The sequence below is a fragment of the Panthera pardus genome, unplaced genomic scaffold, assembly GCF_024362965.1.
Source record: "Panthera pardus isolate Hobbes unplaced genomic scaffold, ASM2436296v1 HiC_scaffold_8, whole genome shotgun sequence".
NCBI lineage: Eukaryota > Metazoa > Chordata > Mammalia > Carnivora > Felidae > Panthera > Panthera pardus.
This window is the reverse complement of record NW_026527013.1, coordinates 101,598,360-101,610,638: the sequence shown is the minus strand read 5'-3', so window position 1 is coordinate 101,610,638 and position 12,279 is coordinate 101,598,360. Positions and strand designations below refer to the sequence as shown.

Here is a 12,279-nt window from a genome sequence, read left to right as displayed (position 1 = left end):
ATGACATTGTTGAAATTAGAAAAAAATGTTTAGATTTTTAAAAATATTCTTCAACTTTCAGACAGGATCTTGGTTATAAATTAATAACCATCTGTTCACATTAACTTCACAGAAGCTAAGGAACCACTGAGAGGGAAGTGAAGATGATTGGCTGCAGATGACATTAGAAAAGAATAATTTCCTGAAGCATTTGTTTGGGGTTTTGTTAAATTTAGAAATATTGAGAAGCAGAGAATAGAAAAAAGGAGGATACATTCCAAGTGATGAAAATAGCATGTGCAAAATCTTAGAGGAATGAGCAAATGGAAAGCTTACAATTCAGATAAAGCTCTGCTTAAAAAAAAAAAGGATACCTTGGCAATTAAATTTATTTTAATGGCTCTTGAATATATAAAAAAAGAGTGTATAAACTCTTTTTCTTACAGTCTAGAACATAATACTGCTGTCTTAAAACCCAAACTGTGGTCTAGATCCAAAAAAGAAAGTGGAGTGTATTGTCAACATCCTTTTTCCATCACAGTATTTAAAGTGGATGAAAATTGAACATATTAAAAGAGATTTGCCCTCCATTTTTCACACTGCTCTAAACTGAGCATGAACTGATGCAGGGAATCTGAGCAGTGGGGGTGGGTGGCAAAAAGCGTGTGTATTCATGACAGCAATCAGAATCAGATGCTTAATTTATGGACTCATAGCACATAAAAGGAAAAAATTCAAGCATTTACTGTAGCTGCTGCTGATTACTGACTATTCATTAAAAAGGTATTTGGCTAGTGCCAATGTAACCCCAATGTTCTTTGTAAAGAAAAAGTCTATCATGCAGTTTTCCTATAAATTATGCAGTTCCCTGTTCATTTTTCTTCAAAAACCCATGTCCTGCTTCATAATAAAGAGCTGTTTAAAGGTTCTTACAGCCTAGGGATTGTGGCTAAAATACTGAAATCACACAATTAAAGGGAAGAAAAAACTAAATTAAGCCTCCTAAAAGGTACACTGCCCAAGTTAATGCTCCCCTTGTGCCTGGGTGAAACTCACTCTGACAAGTGGGGCTAAAATGTGTTCTGGTAATTGCCTCCTTCCCCAGCACAGCTGAGCAATTGCTCTGCAACTTTGCCCTCCCAGCACATACTCATAGAATTATGATGATATGATCCCAAAATGATACCTAGACCCAAAGAGCAGTGTCTTGTAAATCCTGCAGTTAAGAAGAATAGGAAAGATTACCAAGACAACTCAGTTTTCAGCCTACTAGCATCTTTGGCTTTCACCCAGAAGGGAAAGAAACACATCCAGAATACCATCAGCACTTATGCCTTATCTTCTCTCTCTAGACAACAGTCCACACAGCCAAACACAATCCATCCACATGTTTTGGCTGCTCAGTGTCTATTCCAATTGCAAGAGCTGGAGAACATAAGAAATGGCTTTCTGGATCAGACAAATAGCTTATATCATCAGGCCATCCATGAGAAGATATGTTCATCCTCCCTGATACCAATCTCAAAAGCAGGAAGGTTGACTCTAGATTTCTTTTCCTTAATAAAGCTAGTATGCATATAATATTGCCCCTTTTCTCCCTAAATCCTTCCTGACTTCATACGCATTTTCAGTTTTTACCGACCTCTTAAAGTTCCAAAAGCTTATAAGACCTGTTATGATAAATAATGTTTTATTTGCTTGCCTTAAAATAGCCTCTTTTTAGGGGCATGTGGGTGGCTCAGTTGACTGAGTGTCCAACTCTTGATTTCAGCTCAGGTCATGATCTCAGGATCATGGGATTGAGCCCCACATCAGGCTCCGTGCTAAGTGTGAAGTCTGCTTAAGATTCTCTCTCTCTCTCTCTCTCTCTCTCTCTCCCCACCCCGCCCCTCTCCCCCACTTACTCTCTCTCTCTCTCTCTCTCTCTAAACACACACAAAAAAACAAAAAACTCTTTACTGATGGCTGGCACAGTGGTAAGCACACAGATGTTTCAAGAAAAGTACATGCCAACTCGAACTAACTGGATTGGAAATATGCAAGTTCTGACCCTAAAAGTAAATGCACCACCTGACTGGCTCCCCTTGACTGGATGCTTCAGGACGCCAACCTGAGTTTTTGACTTTGAAGGGGAGACAAGCACTTGATATCTGGGTCTCTTGATTTTTTAATATTGATTTCAAAAGAGATGAGACAGGATTTTCAGTGATTCCACTAGCTTAGGGAAGTGGTTCTCAATGATAAAGCTGACTGAATTTCTTACAACATGGCACAAAGCCATCTGGAAAATAAATGGGCAGGTCTTGCTTCAACGTATTCCAACCTCACTCCTATGAAAAGCAAGTGTATCATAATCTCTTCACCAATTCTTTTATCTTCAGTAGCTGTCAAGCCCTCCACATGTCCTGCTGCTCATTATTGAGAATTTCTCCTTACTTTCTATGACCAATCAAGGAATATTTAAACTCAGAGAAGGGATTTGGGGTAGGTCATTTATAACTGTGAAACTTTGGAAGATTGTTAGAGAGACAAATTCTAAGACTACCATGGGAAAGTCACCAGAATTCCCAGACTAAATTATGTCTATCCCCAAGCCAAACCATCTGTCACCAACTAAGTGTTGAACTGCATGTATATGAGCCAATATTCAGGTTTAAAGTCATCTATGTTATAATAGTTTTCACTCTATAAGAATGTATACTGTACAGACTCACTACTGTCTTATTTAATAGCTTAGTTAAGAGGAAAACTCATAATGCTACAAGCATCCCTTGATAACATTGATTTTTTCTCCTTCCTAAAATATCCCATCCAATTCAATCCCTGAACAATAAGATACCAGCTACTTCTGGCTCAGAAATATAGACAACATTTGACACTAATGTTCATTTTCCCTCTGCTGTAGTCACAGCTTATCGCTCCTATTTGATGGTAGGTAGACCCACTGTGTTGACTTATTCTGTTACTTATGTGACAAAGGCTGACCCACCAAGGTCAGTGTTTGGGTGTCATCCATCATGTTGCCAACACGTCTGCCATGATTGATGGGGATGATGTACTACAAGGTCTCTGACTTCTGTTACTGTCTCATTTTCTCCTCTCCACCACACTGGGACTAGAGATCTCAGGTACTGTGGCATCTCATCTAATGGTCCTCTGATTACAATGGCTCAAGAACTGGCCTGCTTTTACAGAGCAGTGGGAGACACAGTAGGGTAGAACTAGCGTTCTTTTTTTTTTTTTTTTTTTTTTTAACGTCTATTTATTTTTGAGACAGAGAGAGACAGAGCATGAATGGGGGAGGGTCAGAGAGAGAGGGAGACACAGAATCTGAAACAGGCTCCAGGCTCTGAGCAGTCAGCACAGAGCCCGACGCGGGGCTCGAACTCACATACCGCGAGATTGTGACCTGAGCCGAAGTCGGACGCTTAACTGACTGAGCCACCCAGGCGCCCCTAGCGTTCTTGTTCACTCAATAAGCGTGCTGATGTGTAGGACCTAGGGCAAGAACTCACACTGAGTTGTAATCCTTGGGTATAAATGTGGATGATATTTACCCCAATCCATAGCCCTAATAAATAAACACATCCCAAACATTAAAGCCTGGATGATGTCAACAAGCCCATTAAAGTCATCTTAAATTTTCAGCAAAGTTAGCAATAGATCAGTGAATTTTATAGCTAGAAAAATGAAAACAAAAAGGAGTAATCTTGTTTTTGTAGATAATATGCAATCTTAGAGACATGATTAAAATCCTAACCCGAGGTCAACAGACACAATACTCTTGATTTTCAAGCCTCTCCTCCCAGCAAAGCTGACAGCTCCAACACAGGCCAGAGCACAGAAGTCGATTATGGGGAAAATGCAACTGGACTGTGTGTACACTTCCTCTTCATCGTCTTCTCCCTTTAATCAATAGCACACCGAGTCTCCAGCTTCTATTGAATTAGGTTTACAAAGCTTTTTTGTTCTCACCTGTCGCTAAGAAAAATCATTCATGGCATCCTGGATCTGAACTAGCGGAGACTGCATGAATCAAAAAGGTAAAAACGTTCCCTCCCTCGGGAGGCCGCCAGCTGTCTCATTGATTCAGCGCTGCTCTTGGCTGATTTGGAGGCTACCCTGGCACCAGTTCCAGAGAGCACCGTATAATAAGGTACCACAATGCAAACTGTTACCAGGGAGAAACAGAACATCTGGTCTGGAACAAAGGCAAAGTCCATTGCTAAGAAGCAGCCTGGCCTTTGGCGTCCAAGCATGAATATGCTGGGGCCAGTCACCTGAAAGAGGGGGCTCCTGGGGCCAAATGCATGAAGATAACATAAAAACCATAAGGAAAAAGAATTTCTGAGAGAGAAATAACATATTATTTTCGCACCATTTTTGTCTAAATGTAAAACGATAGTATTAAGTGGGATGCTCTAAGAGCTATTTTTTTTTTAATTCAACCAAAAACAATGGTAAAAACTGAAATTTTAAAAGGCAGAAATCAGTGTATTTGTGTCTTTCGTCTGCATGTGTGTGTTTAATGGCTGGAAGCTTCCCTTGGTATCCTGCTGTTGTAAGCAGAGCTAATGATTGGCCTCTGTTCTGTAGAAATATTTTAGCTGCCAAGGACCTATTGATGTGGGCAGGGAGTCTGAGGAGAGTAAGAAGCAGCAGCAGTAGTGACGCCTACCCTCTGCCTTCTATCACGCTGTGCAGCTCCTCCCGGAGCTTCAGAGTCTGAGGCTATCCGGGTGGCTTTACAAACCATTGTTGTTTTTGTTGTTTAAGTACTAAATAACACCTCAGAAAAGGAGAAGAATTTGACTTCCAACTGCTTTAAAATCCAGTTTAAAAAAAAGAAAAAGTGCTTACCCTGTTGACAAAGCCCCTGTCAGAGTGAGAGTCATTATACTCTACATAAGGTTTGTGTACTTCATTTCTTTCTAAAGCCATCTGTCTGAATTTAATTCACTGATAATTTTATCAGGCTCCCCATGCTTTGCCTGAAACCTCTCCATTGCATTTTTTATTCTTCACAGATGTTAACTCCTTGAGTGACAGTTTCAATGCAGTTAGAATTTTGATGAAGATACACATCCTCTCTGAAGGATCTCTCTCGTATAGACGACTTGTTTCGATGCTGTACCAGCAGTTGTGCTTTCCAACAAAAGTTGTGCTTCTCCTGGGCAGAGCCAACCTACGAGCAGAACTGTATCTAGGACATTGCCAAAGAAGTCACCAGCAGTAGTGCCATCCAGGGCACACTCGACACCCATCATTTCAGATGCCTTTTTGGAAACTGGAAATCGGAATACATCTTATGGGGATAATTCCAATCTTTCTCCCTACCTGATTAGAGCATTTAATGTTATCTTTGAGAAATGCAGACCATTAAAAGATACCATAGGGGCACCCGGGTGGCTCAGTAGGTTGAGTGTCCAACTTCGGCTCAAGTCATGATCTCGCAGTTTGTGAGTTCGAGCCCCATGTTGGGCTCTATGCTGACAACTCAGAACCTGGAGCCTTCAGATTTTGTGCCTCCCTCTCTCACTGCCCCTCCCCCACTCATGCTCTGTCTCTCTCTTTCTCTCTCAAAAAGAAACATTAAAAAAATACTATAGATCTATTTAGAAAATTAACTTTTTGAAGGGATTGTTTCTGTTTTGTTTTGTTTTTTTTTTTTTTAAAGAGAATCCATCTAAATGCACTTTTAGGTTGTACATAAGTAGTTTATCTCAAGTATGTTATCTAATCATTTTGAGGATAGTCTATTTTTAGTTTCCAGATTAATTTGAGAAAAAGGTCTTTGTACAGTTGATGTCACAGTCTGCTTTTAATTTTGTCCAATAAGCATTTCTAAGCATCTTTGCTGAGCAAGGTGTGATGCTGGGCACTACAGGAGGTGGATAGGAAGGTTCACAAAACATCTGCTCCCTAGGCTCTTGTGGCCCAGCAGAGAAGATGAGACACAAAGCAGACTGTGAGCAGTACAAAGTGCTACACAAACACAGGAAAGAGAGAGATTTATTTAACCAGAAACATGGGCGCAGACTTCAGAAAAGAGATCAATTTTCACTTGGGCCCTGAAAACTGGCTAGGACTTTGAGGAGGAGAGATGAGAGGTTCCCAGATACTGGGAACTCCATTTATAAGGGCATGGATGCGAAACAGTATGGAACAAGTTCTAGAACACAAAGGTCACCAGTCTGACTGGATCAGGGGGTGAATGAGGGAAGAACCCAGACACAAAGTTAGAGATATAAGGTAGAGCTGTGATTTGGAGAAAGAAATGTGCCACTGGTGCCAAAAGTGTCTGAGCAAGAATAAGACCTAAAGATAATGGAGTCAGTCCTCTGCAGGATGAATGAGGAGGAAAGATATTAAAGACAGGGAAATGTTAGATGTGTTGTCATCAGGAGGGCAAAGAAGGTCCAGGTTTAGGGCAGGTGCAGTTGGAATGAAATTCAGGGAACTTGCTCAAATACTCCAAACAAACACATGGTTTGGATGTACTCAAATCAAAAGAAAGGCGGACTGAGCAAAGCAACCTGACCAAAGGCTTTGCCGATTTGCTTGTAAGTTAACTGTTGGTGTCCCTTGTGTTGCTGCCATTTCCCAAAGGACCCTACACATCCTTTCTGGAAGTGTCTTCCTCAAATTCATGGTTTTTAACCCCACAGGGTGCACCTTTCCTAGAAGTATCATGATACCAGGTTGATGCATGGTGTGTACAGAGCCAGCTCCTGTTCCATCTCCCTGCTCCAAAAATCCACTTAATATATTGTCCTAGGACAGAGGACATACCAGATATTAAACTGGTAAGAACAAATACTATACTTGATCTTAGCCAAAAGGCTGAGAAGCAATGGTGATTATTTTTTGGCTGTTAATTTAGCACTGATGTTGCTTTCACGACAGTTAGAAAGTTCCTGACACCCATGTTGTGTTTACAGACTCTCAGCTTTCACTGGAAGATACCATTCTGAAATCCTGACACATGGACAAGGAAAGAAAGACCAAGAAAACAAGGCATTGACTCCTCAGTAGCCCAGGTCGAAGCAGCATATGACAGGAGGGAATGATGGGAGAGCAAGTGTAGTGCCCTAACTAAAATAATGTAGATACCATCTATAGATTAAAGTATTAAAAATAAAGAATAAAAATGTATCCCTTAAAATTGGGGATATCGATAATTATGATTGCCCCTCTGAGGGACAATATGATACATGATCTCTGAAGATCCTACTTGTCTCAGGACATGATTTGTGTTAACTTCACTAACCTCAAGGATGATAATGTGTGATACTAAACCAAGCCCCAGCCTAGAAAAATGGCATTTATTTATTTTTTTAAGATACAAGTATTTTATTTTTTTCCTAAATCCTTATTTAAATTACAGCTAGTTAACATACACTGCAATATTAGTTTCAGGTACAGAATTTAGTGATTCATCATTTACATACAACACCAGGTGCTCCTCACAAGTACCCTCCTTAATCTCCATCACCATCCCCATTCCCCTCCCCCACCTCTCCTCCAGTAATCATCAGTTTGTTCTCTACAGTTAAGAGTCAGTTTCCTGGTTTGCCTCTCTTTTTTTCCCCCCTGCGTTCATTTGTTTTGCTTCTTAAATTCCACATATTAGAAAAACAGCATTTAGAGCAAGGTGTATAAATGCTTCCCAACTAGCAACTTAGGGGAGAATCTGGGTTAATATAGTATGGTAGGACTGGCTGGTTCTTCACCAAAACCCAGTCTCTTTTTTTCCTGAGGACATAGCCAGATTATATTTCCTGGCCTCGAGACGGATTCTGTAACTGACTTCTGCCCAACTGCATGTGATCACAAATGACCACTTACCAGCCTGAAAATCCTCCAGCCTGATCCTCTACATTCTCTTTTTTGTCTTCTGAGGAAGTAGAGGAGCAGAGAACACCAAGTCCCCAGGGAATGATGGGGCCACAGGCAGGAAGGATGGCATGAGGAGACATTTCCAACAAACCCATATTGGAATGTGTTGGGAAGGAGAAGAACACTTTCACAAACCATTACTGTGGTTAGCCACGGAGACTTAGGGGTTGTTTGGAACATCATTTAGCCTGCTCTGACTGATATACATTTAAGGCTTTAGAGTCAGACAAACTTAAGCCTTTGTTTCAGCTCTGTCACTTCACTAGCTCTACAAACTTGAGCCAGTTACTTAACCTCGCAGAGCCTCAGTTCCCTTATAAGTAAAACAGAAGAAATAGGGCTGCTGTGAACATTAAATAAAATAAAATGTATGTAAATCTACTGGCACAGTGCCTGGCAATAGAAAGCACACAATATAAGATAGCTATAATTATCATCGGTAAAGAGAAGGCATTGCTTGTGTGTTCTCATTAGCCAGCATTTAAATGGCCTTGGAGAATGGAATAAGAAGGTAGATCAGAAATGTTCCTCTCTAGTATTTTCTAGGGAAGGAAGCTACAATTATATCTTCATCTATTACCAAAGAATTACTTCTGATTAAAAGAATATCTTGTTCATCTCAAAGAATGATAAGGAAACCTAAGATTTAGAGTTGACATTCAATTCCAGTATGAAATATCTAACTCTGGCCATGACTGAATGACTGGTATGGGAAATATTCTCACTGCAACTATAAAACTGTACAGAGTATATGAGGCAATTATTTTCAAGCACTGGACAACAAACTATACAGGGCTATGATCCTTGACAGAAGGGTCACAGAAACATGTAGGATGAGCTTCATATTGACCCCATATTTCTATCTAGGGTACTTTCTGAAGTACAGAAAGTGGTGGTCTCATTAGCCAGAGGAGACAAACTTTGGAATTTAGGGTTGCTTAAAAGGCTAGAATTTAAAGAGAAAGAGACTTGAGATGGGCAAGATACAAAAAGTTGGATCCCCAGAACTCTGCATGGAGGTGCCCTTCATGACTTTGGCCAAACACTAGGCTGCACTTGAGCAGGGTAAAGCTCATTGAGTCCATTCAGAGAACAGTTGCTGAAGTGACTCCTCAATGAAGATATAAGAGGTTATAAAGTGCTGTGAGAATTTAGAGTTCTAGTCAGTCACAGTGGAACAGAGAGACTTCACTTAGTACCTTGGGCATTTAGTGAAGATTCCACAAAGGCCACACATTAGAAATAAGAACTGTGCCCTAGAATAAGGGAGATGCTCTAACAGGGAAAAAAAAAACTGTACTATATCCTTTCTAACAATGTCTAAAACAACTACAATAGTGTTTCTCAACCTCAGGACTATCGAAATATTGGATCAGATCTTTCTTTGCTGTGGGGTGCTTTATCTGTGAACTATAAAATGTTCAGAAGCATTCCTGATCTCTGCTCACCATATACCATCATCATCTCCAAGTTGTGACAACCAAAAATATCTCCATACATTGCCAAATGTTTCCTAGGGTGGGAGAAATTACTCCTGGTTGAGAACCACCTCTCTACAAGATCTAAGGGATCACTATGAATTAACTGTCATCCAGAAAAACTCAAAATTCAGTAAAGAAAATAGCATAATCCATAAATTATGTTTCACCCACGACATCCAGTATACATTTTTAAAAACCACTATAATGAGGGTGCCTGGGTGTCTTAGTCAGTTAAGCATCTGACTTCGGCTCAGGTCATGATCTTGCAGTTCATGGGATTGAACCCATGTCGGGCTCTGTGCTGACAGCTCAGAGCCTGGAGCCTGCTTTGGATTCTGTGTCTCCCTCTGTGTTTGCCCCTCCCTCCCTCACGCTCTCACACTCTCTCTTTCAAAAATAAACATTAAAAAAAACCTGCTATAATACAAATAAGGGAAAAAAAGTATGACCCGAAGTGAAAAAAAAAATTCAGTTAAAAGTAGTCTGTCAGGGGGCGCCTGGGTGGCGCAGTCGGTTAAGCGTCCGACTTCAGCCAGGTCACGATCTCGCGGTCCGTGAGTTCGAGCCCCGCGTCAGGCTCTGGGCTGATGGCTCGGAGCCTGGAGCCTGTTTCCGATTCTGTGTCTCCCTCTCTCTCTGCCCCTCCCCCGTTCATGCTCTGTCTCTCTCTGTCCAAAAATAAATAAAAAACGTTGAAAAAAAAAATTTAAAAAAAAAAAAAAGTAGTCTGTCAGAATGATATGGATGCTGAAATTATCAGAGAAGTACTCTTAACATGCTATTATAAACATGCTCAAAGAGTTAAAGGATATGATGAATAGAATGAGTGAATACAGAATATCACCAGAGATAATAAAACTATAAAAAAGAGTGAATTGAAATTCAAGAGCTGACAAATAAAATATATGAAATACATAACTCACTGGATGAGCTTAGGAGAAAATTGGACATTGGAAACAAAGGGATCAGTGAGCTTGAAGATAAGTCAGTAGAAATCACCCAAACTGAAGAACAAAGATAAATCTTAATTTTTTAAAATGAACAGCACCTTAAAAAAACAAGCAAACAAACAAACAAGGAATAGTTCCTTAGTGTACTGTGGGTCAGTAGAAAGATGTTTAACAGGCATACAATTAGAGTATCACAAGAATAGGAGAGAAAGAGATTGAAGAAATAATCATTGAAATTTCCCCAAATTTGGTGAAAAGTATCAATGCACAGATCCAAACAGCTGAGCAAACCAAAACAGTACAAGTACAATGAAGACCATACCTGGGCACATGATAGTAAGACAGTTGAACAACAAAAATAAAGAAATATTTTAAGACCACCAAAAGGGGAAAACTGATCACACATACAAGAACAATAATGGGGATGACTCTGACTTCTCATCAGAAACACTGGTAGCCACAGGACAATGAGACAGTATCTTTAAAAATGCTAAAAAGGGGACTTCAGCTTCCAACTAAAATAGAATAATAAAACAACTTAAAAAAAGAAAACGGGGAAAATAAAATTTATGAAACAATGGTTTCAAGACACTGGATATCAGTCAACAAAGGACAGTGATCCCTGAGAGACAGGAAATAAATAAGGTGAGATTCAAAATTGTCTCATTTGCATGCCTTGAGAGTTTCCAGGCCTCTAACAGGGAGGGAGAAATCAGGCAGAGCCCATCAGACTTTCTGAATTGAGGAGATAGAGCTTAGAGCCTAGGAAAAACAAGGCAGATGGAGTCTGCAGAAAGAACAGCACAAAGAGAACCTTCAAAGTCTCCAGACAGTCTCCCTGATATTCAGCACATACATTTGGGGAAACTTTCTGGGGGACCAGGGAATTAAAGGAATAATACCCAGTGGCCTCTCAGGACAAGGACCAGTGCCCATTATCACCAGCCAGATTGAAAAGTCACATCATTCATGGAACACTGGATAAAATACTCAAAAATATTACATTAGACATGAGGTCAAAATGATGCTCTGGTCACACATAATACAATTAAAAAAGCAAGACCCAAAATGTTCAAGCTGTTTCCAAGTAACTTAACTGCATCCTAGAACATAGCACAAGAATATTTAAATGAATATAAAAATATTCAGCAGTCAACAAAATAAAATTCACAGTATCTGGCATCCAATCTAAATTTACCATAAATACAAAGAAGCCAGAATATATGACCCTTAAAGAGGAGGTAAATCAATCAACTAAAACTGACCCAGACTGAGACCAATGTTAGAATTAACAGAAAAGGACACTAAAATAATTATTATGACTATATTCCATATGTTCAAAATTTTAAGTAAAGATAAGAAATATTTTTAAAAAGGGAGATTCTCCAAAGTCAGAAATCTCGGTCAATCAAACTAGATATGAAAACGGGCATGGCTGGAATGAAATCTATACCTGGTTAGTCGGTTAAGCATCTGACTTCAGCTCAGGTCATGATCTTGCAGTTCATGGGACTGAAGAGATTAGATATTAGATATTTCAGAAGAAGAAAAAATAAACACGAAGAAGTAACCACAGGGGCGCCTGTGAGGTTCAGTGGGTTAAGTGTCCGACTTCAGCTCAGGTCATGATCTTGCAGTTCATAGGCTCGAGCCCCATGTCAGGCTTGGAGCCTGCTTCAGATTCTGTGTCTCCCTCTCTCTCTGCCTCTCCCCTGCTCACACTCTCTGCCCCTCCCCTGCTTGCACTCTCTCTCTCAAAAATAAATAAGCATTAAAAAAAAAATTTTAGAGAAGTAACAACAGAAATTATGCAAAATGAAACTCAGAAAAAAAATTTACAAAAATTAACAGAACAACAATCAGTGAGCTGTGGGCCAACTTCAAGTGGCCTAGCATTTATGTAATTAAAGTCTCTAAAGGAAAGGAAAGGAAAGGAAAGGAAAGAAAGGGAGGGACCCAAAAATATGCTT

General features: G+C 39.9%; 1 long non-coding RNA gene and 1 other non-coding gene across 2 annotated transcripts in view; both read right to left on the bottom strand.

Moving 5' to 3' along the window:
- Positions 1–12,279, bottom strand: part of LOC109263745 (uncharacterized) — an 85,114-nt gene that overhangs the window by 24,928 nt on the left and 47,907 nt on the right. The window lies entirely within an intron of this gene.
- LOC128775812 (U2 spliceosomal RNA) lies at positions 6,644–6,834 on the bottom strand. The gene has a single exon (XR_008420784.1). It is a non-coding gene; the product is annotated as a U2 spliceosomal RNA (small nuclear RNA).